Genomic DNA, 14,968 nt, shown 5'->3' on the forward strand with positions numbered 1-14,968 from the left:
CTTCTGGCAGTCCATGGTATATTCAGTATTCTTCACCAACACCGTGATTCAAAGGCATCAATTCTTCTTTGGTCTTCCTTATTCATTGTCCAGCTTTCCCATGCATACGAGACGATTGAAAACACCATGTCTTGGGTCAGGCACACCTTAGTCCTTAAAATGACATCTTTGCTTTTTAACACTTTAAAGAAATCTTTTGTGGCAAATTTTCCCAATGCAATGTGTTGTTTGATTTCTTGACTGCTGCTTCCATGGGTGTTGATTGTGGATCCAAGTAAAATGAAATCCTTGACAACTTCAGTCTTTTTTCAATCTGGACATGTTATCAGGATGGATCAGTCTCTGGAGAAGGACACCATGCTTGGTAAAGTAGAGGATCATTGAAAAAGAGGAAGATCCTTAGCAAGATGGACTGACACAGTGGCTGCAACAATGGGCTCAAGCATAACAATGATTATGAGAATGGCGGAGGACCAGGCAGTATTTCCTTCTGTTGTACATAGGGTCGCTATGAGTCAGAACTGACTCAACAGCACCTAACAACAGCAACACTAACCTAAAGGTTGGTGGTTCAAACTCACCCAGTGATACTGTGAAAGAAAGGCCTGGTAATCTGTTTTCCTAAAGATTAGAGCCAAGAAAACCCAAAGGAACAGTTTTACTCTGTAACACAGAGGGTCGCCATGACTTGCAATCAAATCCATGGCAGTGGGTTTGGGTTTTTTAAAATTAATTAATTATTGATTTTTTAAAGTAATAATTTTTTTAATTTTGTTGTGCTTTAGGTGAAAGTTTACAACACAAATTAGTTTCTCATTCAAACATTGATGCATAAATTATTTTGTGTCATTGGCTGCAATCCATGCATTGTATCAGCACTCTTCCCTTTTCCCTTTACACCCTGGGTTCCCTGTGTCCATTTGTCCAGTTTTCCTCTCCCTCCCTGCCTTCTCGTCTTTGCTTTTGGGCAGGGGTTGCCCATTTGGTCTCCTATACTTGACTGAACTAAGAAGCACGTTCCTCATGTGTGTTATTGTTTGTTTCATAGGCCTGTCTAATCTTTTGCTGAAAGATGGACTTCAGGCGTGACTTCAGTTCTGAGTTAACATGGTGTCTGGGGGCCATAGTCTCAGGGGCTTCTCCAGTTTCTGTCAGATCAGTAAGTCTGATCTTTTTTCGTGAATTTAAATTTCGTTCTACATTTTTCTCCTGCTCTGTCCATGACCCTCTATTGTGATCCCTGTCAGAGCAGTCAGTGGTGGTAGCTGGGCACCATCTAGTTCTTCTGGGCTCAATCTGGTGGAGGCTGTGGTTTATGTGGCCCATTAGTTCTTTGGACTAATCCTTTCCTTTTGTCTTTAGTTTTCTTCATTCTCCTTTGCTCCGGACGGAATGGGACCCAACAGATGTATCTTAGATGGCCACTTGCAAGCTTTTAAGACCCCAGATGCTACTCACCAAAGTAGGATGTAGAATATTTTCTTTATGAATTATGTGTATTCCCATTAACCTAGATGTGGGTTTGGGTTTGTTTTTGTTTGTTTACTTTCCTTCTTCTTCTTCTTTTTTTTTTTTTTTTTTTTTTTGGTTTATCTTCAAGTTTATTAACTCTTTTCTCTGTCATCTGCAATGTTATTGAGACTTTCCAGTGAGTTTTTCCTTTCAGTTATTATATTTTGCAGTTATAAAATTTTCACTTCATTCTTCTTTATATCTTCTATTTCTTTGGTGAGACTTTTTTATTTTTACATTGGTTTCAAGAGTGTTCACAATTGTTTGCTGCAATATTTTTATAAAAGCTGCTTTAAAGTCTTTGCCAGAAAATCCCAACATTTACTTAATCTTAGCATTGGAGTCTGTTGACTAATTAACTGATTTTAAGTAATTATTGATTAATTTATTTTTCAATTTTATTGTGCTTTAGGTGAAAGTGTACAGCACAAATTAGTTTCTTATTCAAAAATTTATACACTAATTGTTTTGTGATGTTGGTTGTTTTCATGTGAGTTGATGTTTTCCCTTTCCTTCATATGCTGCACAATTTTGGGATGTATTCTAGACATTTTGAACATTATGTTATGACATTCTGGGTTTAGTTTAAATCACAGATAATTGAAATGGTTAGGTTAAGGATGCAAATTTCAAGCTGCCTTCCGTGGGTCATGGTTCCAGTGTCAGTCAATTTTCAAAGCCTAGCAGTTTCATTTAGGATCTGTCCTGCATATGTACCACCTAAGTGCCTGGCCTGGGACCTCGGTGGTTATGTGTCTATTTTTTCAGTTCTCAGGGTCTTTGGTACGTTGAATAGGATCAAATCCATGCATGCGTAGTTTAGGAGTGAGCCCAGGAGTTAATAAACAACATTATGGGTTCACTTTCCTAAGTTCTTCCCTCTCTGTAATCTCCTATATTCTCCTTTTCCGCGAGGATCGTATTTTTGGTTCTCTGGTTACAAAGCAGGGGCTTTGGTCACCCTACTCAGCTGGGCACTTCCACAACTGTGTCCATATCCAGAGTCAAGTGGTGGGAGGATAAAGAGAGAAAAACAGCAATGGGGATTCACTCCACTTCTTGGAACTACGGACAAATACAAATTGAAAATAATAGGTTTTAATTCTCCCTCTTGAAAATAAGAAAGAGGCTCTCCTCCTCCCATCTTATTTCATAATTCACTTTAGATAACTTGAAATTGTAAATTCTTTCTCTGTCTCTTTGAAAAGGTATTTCCTCAAGGACCTGGCAGCTACCTCTTTGAAATGTAACTTCAGATAATTCTCCCTGTCTTCCGTTTCCTGGAAGGAGAATTGTGTAACATCAGACGGCCCCAAATTGCAACTCTACCTGGCCATAAAGATGCTAGTGTTAAAAATAAAATTTTCACAATATTAAATTTTTATATGAACTCATTAGCCTTACTTTTCAGTTTATGAACCAGGGAACATTTGGTCTGGAAGTCAGACAAGAGTTCCAAAGCACAGTACATGTGGAAAGGCTTTTGTAAAGGCAGATAAGCCGGGGACAAAGAAGATGTACTGGGTAATTTTTGGACTGGCTAGTAGGCATTTTATCTCCCTATTTGGGGGTCAAGGGGTGAAATTTGATCTATTTTAAACTGATCAATCAGGTCCGGATTAGCTAGCATAGGTTTCTGTTTCAGGAGAGTCAACTGATTGACTTAGATTTGGGTTCCTAGGGAAGTTAGGCATTTACATGAGGTAGAAGCTTACATTTTGATTTGCTGACATGGAGATCAACACATGGGACTCCATTTTGGGTCTTGTTTAGTCAGGTTATGACCAGAACATTAGCAATTTTATCTTGAAATCATGGATATAATGGGTTGTATTCACTTAGTGATATAAAGGGTAAGATTCCTTTCTGGCTTTGCAATCTCTTTAGCCAATTGTTTGTGATGTATCACATTATGGTTTAATGCTTATTCAATAATAAAGATTTTCTTTCTCTTCTATTTTTGTGAAAGAGGTTTTTCTAGGTTGAGAGTAGATTTTGTTTTTAGTTCCTTTTCCCCATTAATGAGGAAGTCTTCCTCTCAGTCTTAGGCTGGGTTCTCTAGAGAAGCAAAACCAGTGAAGCATATACATACATACACACACATACATGCATATATATATATATATAGAGAGAGAGAGATTGGAGAGAGAGAGAGATTTATCTCAAGGAAATAGTTCACGTGGTTGTAGAGACTGACAAGTCCCAAGTCAGTGGGTCAGGTGTCAGGCTGGAGGCTTCTCCTGACTCACGTAGCTGCCGGGGTTGACGAACCCAAGTCAGGGTTCAGACAGGTCAGACGATGACAGACTGCTGGCTCACAGACTGCAGAGGGCAACAAATGGTAGCTCAAGTCCCAAGAACCCAGGGTCAGATGATGATGAGCCGGATGCAGGAGCCAGAGCGAGATCCTTGCTGGAACATTCATTTACATACTGGAGGCAGACCACGCCCTCAAGGAAACTCCCTTTCAACTTATTGGTCACTCACAGCAGATCTCCTCATGGAGTTGATTACATCCTTACATAACTGCCAAACTACATCATAACTTCCAAACCGCTGAGAATCACAGCCCAAGTTGACACACAACCTTAACCATCACAATTCACCCTTTCTTGGCACCTGTACACATCTCCTTAAACCATACATAATATCTTAATAAAGACAGTTATAAAGTCCTATTTGTGCCTAACATGATACAACTAACATGCATACAACTGAAAATGCAACAGCCCTATCTATTTACAACTTATAATTTATGAATAAAAAAATAAAAATATTTGATACCCACTTACAAGGAAGAAATACTCATAACAATTACAGTCCTCATTTCTGCAGCTGGACACATGGCTTTCACATTCCTGAAGGGCCTAGGTCATTAGCAGTCGTTTCAGAATTGGGTTGCTGTAGTTTTCCATTGACTTTAATCACAGGACATAGTAGTACTAAGAGACACCCTAAGGGATCTCCTGTACTGCAGACCTACTCTTCTTTACCTCCTGGGATGGTTAAGGTTGTATGTCACCTTGGCTAGGCCATAATTCTCCGTGGTTTGGCAGTTATGATGTAGTTTAGCGGCTATGTAATGATGTAATCACTTTCATGATGAGATCTGCTATGAGCAGCCAATGAGTTGAAGGGGAGTTTTCTTGGGAGCGTGGCCTGCATCCAACCCGTATGGACTTTCTAGCAAACCTCATGGGCTTTTGCTCTGCTCTGGATTCTGCATTCAGTTCATCATCATCTGACCTCCAGTTGTTTAGACTTGAGCCAGCAGCCTGCCCTCTGACCTGTCAATCTTGAGTTCGTCAACCCCTGCAGCTATGTGAGTCAGGAGAAGCCTCCAGCCTGACGCTTGACCCACGGACTTGGGACATGCCCGTCCCTACAACCACATGAGCCATTTCAGACTGCAGAAGTTGGTAAAAATCTTCAATTTCTTTCTCTTTGGCCTTAAGGATTGGTGCGTAAATTTGAAAAATAGTCATATTAACTGGTCTTCCTTGTAGGCATATGGATATTATCCTATCACTGACAGCGTTATACTTCAGGATAGATCTTGCAATGTTCTTTCCAATGATGAATGCAATGCCATTCCTCTTCAAGTTGTCATTCCCAGCATAGCAGACCATATGATTGTCTGATTCAAAATGTCCAACACCAGTCCATTTCAGCTCACTAATGCCTAGGATATTGATGTTTATTTGTTTCATTTCATTTTTGACTATTTCCAATTTTCCTAGATTCATACTTTGTACATTCAACATTCCAATTTTTAATGAGTGTTTGCAGCTGTTTCTTCTCATTTTGAGCCATGCCACATCAGCAAATGAAGTCTAGAGGGTCAGAAATAAACCCCACAAAAATTCAGGTGCCTTCCACAGCAGTGAAATTTCTAGGGGTCCAGTGGTGTGGGGCATATTGAGATGTTCCTTCTAAAGTGAAGGATAAGTTGTTTCATCTGGCCCCCCCTACAACTAAAAACAAGGCACAATGCCTGGGATTTTGGAAGCAACATATCCCTCATTTGGGTGTGCTACTCTGGCCTATTTATCAAACTACTCTAAAAGCTGCTAGTTTTGAGTGGGGTCCAGAACAAGAGAAGGCTCTTCAAAAGGTTCAGGCTGCTGTGAAAGCCACTCTGCCACTTGGGCCATATGATCCAGCTGATCCAATGGTTCTGGAAGTGTCAGGGGCAGATAGATGCTGTTTGGAGTCTTTGGCAGGCCCCTATTGGTGAATCACAGCACAGACCCTTAGGATTTTGGAACAGAGCCCTTCCATCTTCTGTAGATAACTAGTCTCTTTTTGAGAAACAGATTTTGCTGGTTACAGGGCCTTGCTAGAGACTGAATGCTCAACCATGGGCCACCAAGTTACCATGCTGCCTAAGCTGCCCATCATGAACTGGGTATGTCTGACTCACAGAGCCAGAAAGTCAGACATGCACAGCAGCACTCCATCATTAAATGGAAGTGATATATAAAAGATAGGGCCCGAGCAGGACCAGAAGGCACAAGTAAGTTGTATGAGGAATTGGCCCAAATGCCCATGGTCTCCACTCCTGTCACATTACCTTCCATCTCCCAGTCTGCACCTGTGGCCTCATGGGGAGTTCCTGATGATCAGTTGACTGAGGAAGAGAAAACTCATGACTGATTAACAGATGGTTCTGCTCAATATGCATGCAGCTCTCGAAAGTGGACAGCACTGTAGCCCCTTTTGGGGACCTCCTTGAAGAATAGTGGTGAAGGGAAATCCTCCCAATGGGCAGAACTTACAGCAGCACACCTGGTTGTTCACTTTGCTTGGAAAGAGAAATTACCAGATGTGCAACTGTATACTGATTCATGGTCTGTGGTCAACTCATTGGCTGGATTGTCAGGGACATAGAAGGAATCTGATTGGAAAATTGGTGACAAGGATATATGGGGAAGAGTTATGTGGATAGATCTTTCTGAATGGGTGAAAAAAAGTGAAGATATTTGTGTCTCATGTGAATGCTAACCCAATGGTGACCTTGGCAGAGGAGGATTTTAACAATCAAGTGGATAGGATGATGCATTCTGTGGAAATCAGTTATCCTCTTTTCCCAGCCACTCCTGTCATTATCCAATGGGCTCGTAAACAAAGTGGCTGTGGTGGCAGGGATGGAGGTTAATGGGCTCAGCAACATAGACTTCCACTCACCGAGGCTGACTTGGCTACAGCCACTGCTGAGTGCCCAGTCTGCCAGTAGCAGAGATCAAGTCTGAGTCCCCAGTATGACTCCACCCCTAGAGGTGATCAGCCAGCAACCTGGTGGCAAGTTGATTACATTGGACCACTTCCATCATGGAAAGGGAAGTGTTTTGTCCTTATTGGGATAGACACTTATTCTGGATACAAATTTGCTTTTCCTCAGGCAGTGCTTCTGCCGAAACTACCATTTATGGACTTACAGAATGCCTTATCCACTGTCATGGTATCACACACAGCATTGCTTCGGATCAAGAGACTCACTTCACAGCAAATGAAGTGTGGCAATGGGCCCATGCTCCTGGTATTCACTGGTCTTACCATGTTTCTCTATCATCCTGAAGCAGCTGGCTTGATAGGACAATGGAATGGCCTTCCAAAGACACAATTATGGTGCCAGATAGGTGGCAATACTTTGCAGGGTTGGGGCAATGTTCTCCAGGAGGTTGTATATACTTTAAACCAGTGTCCAATATATGGTGCTTCTTCTCCCATAGCCAGGATCCATGGGTTCAAGAATCAAGTGGTGGAAATGGGAGTGGCACCACTCACTATTACCCCTAGTGACCCACTCACAAAATTTTTGCTTCCTGTCCCCAAGACCCTATGCTGTAGTTGTCTAAAGGTCTTAGTTCCAAAGGGAGGAATACTCCCACCTGGAGACACATCACTGATTCTATTGAACTGAAAGTTAAGAATGCCACCTGGCCACTTTGGGCTCTTTATGCCTCTGGATCAACAGGCAAAGAAGAGAGTTACCTTGTTGTCTGGGTGTGATCCATCTTGATTACCAAGAGGAAATAGGATTAGAATTACACACTGGAGGTAAAGAAGAGTATGTCTGGAATGCAGGAGGTCCTTTAGGGCACCTCTTAGTACTACCATGCCCTGTGATTAAAGTCAATGGAAAACTACTGCAACCCAATCTGACATGACTACTAATGGTCCAGACCCTTCAGGAATGAAGGTTTGGGTCAGCCCACTAGGCAAAGAACCATGAACAGCTGAGGTGCTTGCTGAGAGTAAAGGGAATACAGAAAGGGTGGTAGAAGAAGGTAGCTCTAAATACCAGCTATGACTATGTCTGTGACCAGTTGCAGAAGTAACGACTGTAATTGTTAATGAGTATTTCTTCCTTAAAGTGTGCATCAAATATTTTTGTTTTCTTCACTCATAAAATATAAGATGTAAACAGGTCTAGTGTGTTTTTGGTTATATGCATGTTAGTTGTGTGATGTTAGGCACAAGTCTGACTTTATAATAGTCTTTATTTAGAGCTTATGTATGGTTTAAGGAGCCGTTATGTATGGTGTACCAGTGCTAACTTGACAAGGGGTAGACTGTGATGGTTAGGTTGTGAGTCAACTTGACTGAGTCATGAGTCTCAGTGGTTTGGCAGTTATGATATAGTTTGGAAGCTATGTAATGATGTAATCACACCTATGATGAGACCTAATATAATGTAATCACCTCCATGATGTGATCTGCTGTGAGCAGCCAGTCAGTTGAAGAAGAGTCTCCTTGTGGGTGTGGCCTGCGGCTAATATGAATTGACTTTCTGGTAAACCTCACTGGCTTTTGCTCTGCTCTGAATCGTGCATTTGACTCATCATCATCTGACTTCCAGTTCTCAAGACTGGCACCAGAAGCCTGCCATCTGACTTGCCTATCTTGGGTTGCTCAGCTCCTGCAAGTCCCAAGTCCATAGGTCAGGGATCAGGCTGGAGGCTTCTCCTGACTCACTTAGCTGCAGGGGCTAACAAATTCCAAGATCAGCAGGTAAGCTGTTAGCTCAAGTCCCAAGAACCCAAGGTCAGGTGATGATGAGCCAGATGTAGGATCCAGAGCAACAGCCTTGCTGGAACATCCATTTATATACTGGGGCAGGGCACACCTCCAAGGAAATTCACTTTCAACTGTTTGGCTGCTCATAGAAGATCTCATCATGGAGTCGATTACAGCATTATATAACTGCCAAATTACATCTTTACATAACTGCCAAGCTACATCATAACTGCCAAACCACTGAGAATCATGGCCCAGCCAAGCTGACGTACAACTTTAACCATCACACCCTCCCTCAGAGTTCTGGCTCCTGCCAGCCCCCATTACCAGCTGCTGCCATCTCCACCACAGATTTTTGGGGGTCTAAGGTACAGCAGAACAAAGAAGGAGAAAGAAAAAAAGCAAAGCAAGGGATTTCCACACTCTTTCTGAGCATTAGAAGTTCCCTTTACTGGTGAGGAATGGACTTTTAATTCTCATGAAGCCCAGATTTCTGGATCCAGGGAGGTTGTGGTGACACACCCAAGTTACCATCCTGAGATGATCTTTGAAACTTGAGCCTTGAGAATACTGGTTTTCAAAAAGTTACCTTTACATCAAACAATGGTCTAGATTAATTAGTAAAGAGTTTTTGCCTCAGGTATATGCTCTTTTAAAAGAATTGTCTATGTGCAGTTTTGACAACAGAAACTCCAAAGGTCAGACTAGAGCTACATATTAGGGTAAATCAGTAATTATTTTAATTGTTTTTCAATACAATGCTGTATGGAATCCTCCCTGACCACAAACTCTTTTATCAGTTCTATTCCAGCCCTTTTACTGCGGAAATATACAGTGATAAAATAGGGTATATGAAACTTTGGAAGTTCTTTCTTCTTTGGAGCATTTTTGACTCTAGTCAGAAGTGTTGCCTGATTTGAAAATGGTATATTAAATAACTTTCAGTCAATTTCTATTAACGGCTTAATACGATTTTTGTTTTAACAGTGATCATCAAGTGGTCTCCTGAAGCTCTCTCTGTCTCCACCTTAATGCTCATTTCAGGTTAGCCAGCATATACCAGAGGGAAAAACCCAGTAAATTCGCCACCAGTAATGTGGTGCTTCAATTCTGGATTCCTTTCTCAATCCTCCTGCTATTACTGGCTTTTCAGAGTCTTCAAATTGTTCCATGCATGTAACAAAGTTTATTAAGAAAATATTCTGCATCCCACTTTGGTGAGTGGCATCTGGGGTTTTAAAAGCTTTCGAGCAGCAATCTAAGATGCATCAATTGGTCCCAACTTACTTGGAGTAAAGGAGAATGAACAACACCAAAGACACAAGGAAAATATTAGCCCAAGAGACAAAAGGTCCACATAAACCAGAGACTAAATCAGCCTGAGACCAGAAGAACTAGATGGTGCCTGGCTACCGCCAAGGATTGCCCTGACAGGGAACACAACAGAGAGTCCCAGATGGAGAGGGAGAAGTGTGGCGCAGAACTCAAATTCACGTAAAAAGACCAGACTTAATGGTCTGACAGAGAACGGAGGAACCCCTGAAACTATGGCCCCTGGATGCTCTGTTAACTCAGAACTAAAACCATTCCCAAAGCCCACCCTTCAGACAAAGATTAAACTGGACTATAAAACAAAAAATAATACTCCTGAGGAGTGTGCTTCTTAGTTCAATCAGATACAGGAGACCAAAAGGGTGGCTCCTGCCCGGAGGCAGGATGAGGAGGCAGGGAGGGACAGGAACTGGTTGAACGGACACAAGAAACCCAGGGTGGAAAGGGGGAGTGTGCTGTCCCATTTTAGAGATTGCAAAACAATATGTGTATAAATTTTTGTATGAGAAATTAACCTGAGCTGTAAACTTTCACCTAAAGCACAATTAAAAAAAAAAAAAGTGTTCCATGCATTCTGTCCAGGCTTTATGACTGTTTTCAATGGGACAGTAAGGGATCCAAAACTGGGAAACAGTTTTTAATCTCTGGAAATGGGTATGCATTTCCTTTTACTAGGTTCCCGGGTAGCAGAAATGGTTTGCGTTTGGTGGCTAACTTGAAGATTGGCAGTTTGAACTCACCCAGCAGAAGAAATGCCTGGCTATCTGCTTCCATAAAGATTATAGCCAAAAAAACCCCAATGGAGCTCAGTTCTACTCTGTAACACACAGGATCACCATGAGTCAGAATCTACTCGATGGCAACGGGTTTGGAATTTTTGGTTCCTTCTACTAGACCTTTGGAGTAGTTGGGTGGTGCAAATGGTTAAGTGCTGGACTACTAGCCTAAAGGTTGAAGTTTTGAACCCTCGCATTGGTGCCTCAGAAGACAGGCCTGGCGATCTGCTTCTGAAAGGCCACAGCCTTGAAAACCCTATGGAGCAGGGTTTTCACACACATGGGGTTGCCATGCCTCATAATCAATTTGACAGCAACTAACAACATCTAGGCCTTTAGGGTGGAAGTTTGTGTTAATCTAATTAGGAGCTGGGCTGGGGTTGAGGTTTATTGCTGCTAGGATTACCCTAAATGCACCAGACATTTCTGGGGATACCTTGTGTTAACGGTGGGGATTGTTTTGCCAGAGGATTTTTTTTCCCCAGATGACTGCTCCACCCTCAGCCCTAAGTCTTCTCTTCAAGCTGGTTTGCAGAGTGTGAGTGTCTATTGCAAGTTACTTGTTTCTCAGTGCTTGTCCTGGAGGCAAGAGATGGGGGTATTGGGTCTGATCTCTGTTTGATGAAGCCTGGGTTTTAGGCAGATACTGTGTCTCTGGTCCCTGGGGTGTGGTCTTCTCAGTGTCCCTGCCATTCCCCTGCCCCCAGGACATAGTTCTGAATCAGGCACATATTCCTGCCCCTCCCCTAACAGCAGTGGGATTTCACTCTTCCCCTAAGGGCAGTGGTGTGGGTTGTTCTCTCCCCAGCAGATTAAGGCTTGGGTTCAGTAGGGAAGAAAGGAGACAAGTTTTGAGGCGGAGTTTCTTGCCTCTTCCATAGTGGCTGCTGCACTGATCGCCCCCACCCCACCCCCAGGTCTACACCGCAACGGGGACTTTTGCAGAACACTCCAAATCTTTTCTGAGTGCTCAGTGGGTTTCCTGGAGGAAAAGCCTACCAGAAGGTAAGGACTCCCCCATGTTTGCAGCTCCCAAGGGGCTTCCCCCTCTTTTGCCAGTGCATCCTGGGCCTCTAGCAGTTTGCTAATCACTGTAGTTGATCTCTTCTTACCTGTGTCAGGCCAGGCAAGTCAATGACGGAGTCTTCTCTCTACTAACAGGTACCTTGCTTTCCCTTGATTCTGGACTAGTTGGCTGCCCTGTCACCTCAGCACTCCAGTGGGTTTAAGAAAAGTTGTCCGTCTTTTTTTTCAATGTAAGTTTTGCTGTGACTTTTTTTTCAGCTCTCTATGTCTCTGAGTAGAAACCAGAAGTCCCCTTCCTTTTTATATGTATCTCTTTCCTGTCTTCCCTGCAGAGCTGGAAAAAGAATATGGACCCTGAGCCCCATGTCCAAATATTTGATTTAATTGTTCTGAGGTGGGCACTCGGAATTGAAACTTTCTTTATATCTTTCCAGATTGTTATAATGTGTAGGCTGGATTGAGAATGGCTCATCTAGGTAGAAAATATAAGAGGACAATTGCCTGACAGTGGAAATTAACCTTCAACAAATATTTATTGAGCATTGTATTAGTTTCCCAGGAGCCCTGGTGGAGCAGTGGTTAAGAGCTTGGCTGTTAACCAAAAGGTCAGCAGTTCAAATCCACCAGCTGCTCCTTGGAAACCCTATAGGGCAGTTCTACTCTGTCCTATAGGTTGACTATGAGTCAGGCTCAACTCGACAGCAACGGGTTTTTGGTTTGGGTATTAATTTCCTAGGGCTGCTGTAGCAAAATATCACAATGAGTGACTCATAAGACAGAAATGTATTATCTCCCAATTCTGGAGACTAGAAGTCCAAATCAACCTGTTGGCCAGGCCATGTTCCCTCCGAAGACCCTAGGGGAAGATCTTTTCTTGTCTCTCCCAGCTTCTGGCACCCCCAGGAATTCCTTGGCTCAAAGATACATCTTCACATGGCTGACCTTCCTCTGTTCATGTCTCTCCTCTTTTATACGGACACCATGCAGATTGGATTATGACCCACCCTACTCCACAGTGACTCCATGCTAACTTAACTGATGACATCCTTTTTTTTTTTTTTGAACATTTTATTGTGTTTTAGTTGAAAGTTTACATAGCAAATTAGTTTTCCCATCAATATTTCATAAACAAATTGTTCTGTGACATTGGTTGCAATTTCCACAATGTGTCAGCACTCTCCCCATTTCTTGCCTGGGCTCTCCGTTTCTATTCGTCTGGTATCCCTGCCCCTCCCTGCCTTTTCGTCTTTGCTTTTAGGCAAATGCTGCCCTTTTGGTCCCCTACAGTTGATTATTTCTGAAGAGAACCTTCCTCAAGGGGGTTGTTTATTTTATAGGCCAGACTATTATTTGGCTGTGAGATGGCCTCCGAGAGTGTCTATAATTTCTAGTTAGAAGGCTTCCTTAGGTCAATAGTCTCAGGACTTCCTCTGATCTCTATCAGGCCAGTAAGTCTGGTCTTTTTTTTTTATGAACTTGAGTTTTGTTATACATTTTTTCACCCATTCTAACCAGGACCTTCTATTGTGATCCAGGTCAGAGTGGTCAGTAGTGGTAGCTGGACACCATGTAGTTCTTCTGGTCTCATATTAGAGAAGGCTGCGATTCACGTGGAGCCCTAGTGGCACTGTGGTTAACACCTCAGTCAGCAGTTCGAATCCACCGGCTGCTCCTTGGAAACCCTATGGGCAGTTCTACTATGTCTTATAGGGTTGCTATGAGTCGGAATCAACCCAACAGCAACGGCTTTGGTTTTTTGGTTTGGTGATTCAAGTGAGCCATTAGTCCCTTGGACTATTTGCTTCCTTGAATCCTTGGTTTTCTTTGTTCTCCTTCGCTCCAGAGAGAAAGAGACCAATAGTTGGATCATAAATGGCCAATCGCAAGCTTTTAAGACCCTGGATGCTACCCACCAGACGAAGATGTGGAACATTGTCTTTATGAACTGTGTTATGCTAATTACCTAGATGACCCTTGAATGATAACATCTTCAAAGATCCTATTTCCAAACAAGGTCATGTTCACAGGTATCAGGGGTTAGGACGTCAACAGACCTTTCTGGGGGACACTATTCAATCCATAACAAGGACCTACTATCTTCCAAGCATTATTCTAGGCACTGGGAAAACAGTGAACAAGACATACAGGGGCTCTTCTCTCTCAGAGCTTCCCCTTTAGGATGAGAGATGAATTTTTAAAAATGACTAAACAAATGTATCATATAATTTGGAAAAGTGATTAGATCTATGAGGAAAAAGGAATCATCTGCTGAGATGCAGGTATAGAGTAGGTAGATAGATGGGTTTAATCAGTGGGATTTGCCCATTGAGAATGAAGAAAGAAGCAAGGAAGCTAAGAGTTATTAGAACTGAGTAATCATGACTGCCCATGGAATATACACTTGTGAAGCAGGGATAGAAAGTGATAGAAGTACAGAAGTACGTTATTTTAGAGAAAGTAGCTGGGAAATCTCTAAAGAAGTGATTTTGAATGGAGACCTGAATGAAGTGAAAGAGAGAGTCTTGCAAAAATCTAGAAGAGACCGCTAGGCAAAGACAGCAGCAAACGCCATGCATATTTTCTCCTGGTAGGAAACCCTTAAAGTCATTCATATACACTTCCCAGAGTTTCCTCCAGCAGGCAGGACTGTTTCAGGCATGTTTGAATCCTTTTGACTACTGCACATATATATTGTGTGGAACAAATGCTTAGTGCAGCTCTATTTCATTCTCTCTCTCTCCTTCCCCTCTCCTTATACCTTTTTCCTTAGCATATATATTTAAAACACCGTTAGCTAAATAGATGTACTTTATGGCCAAACTTTCTTCTGAAAATATGTACGTTGTTTTGTTTTTTATTTTATTCCTGAATTCAGGAAATTCTTCAGAATATATCTATGTGTGTATGTCTTTTTCATTAATTTAGGGTGTAAATTAGTGAGCCAACTTCAGAATGGTTTTATTTTTAAACACAGCAAGTCCTTGCTCCTTTTTATTTCCTCTAAATTCTGCTTAAAATGGAACAGTTCCTTTTAACCTCATCTCACTCCTCATATCCTTTATCATCTAAACAAATAAACCCGTTGCTGTCAAGTATTTTCCAACTTGTAGTGACCCTATAGGACAGAGTAGAACTGCCCCATAGGGTTTGCAAAGCTGTAATCTTTATGGAAGCAGATTGCTACATCTTTCTCCCCCGGAGCGGCTGGTAGGTTCAAACTACTCACCTTGTGGTTAGCAACTGAGCCACCGGGACTCCTTCCCAGCCAGCACAGTGACTCGTTTTTCTTGTCTGATGTTCAC

Source organism: Trichechus manatus, unplaced genomic scaffold, assembly GCF_000243295.1.
Source record: "Trichechus manatus latirostris isolate Lorelei unplaced genomic scaffold, TriManLat1.0 scaffold00008, whole genome shotgun sequence".
Classification (NCBI taxonomy): domain Eukaryota; kingdom Metazoa; phylum Chordata; class Mammalia; order Sirenia; family Trichechidae; genus Trichechus; species Trichechus manatus.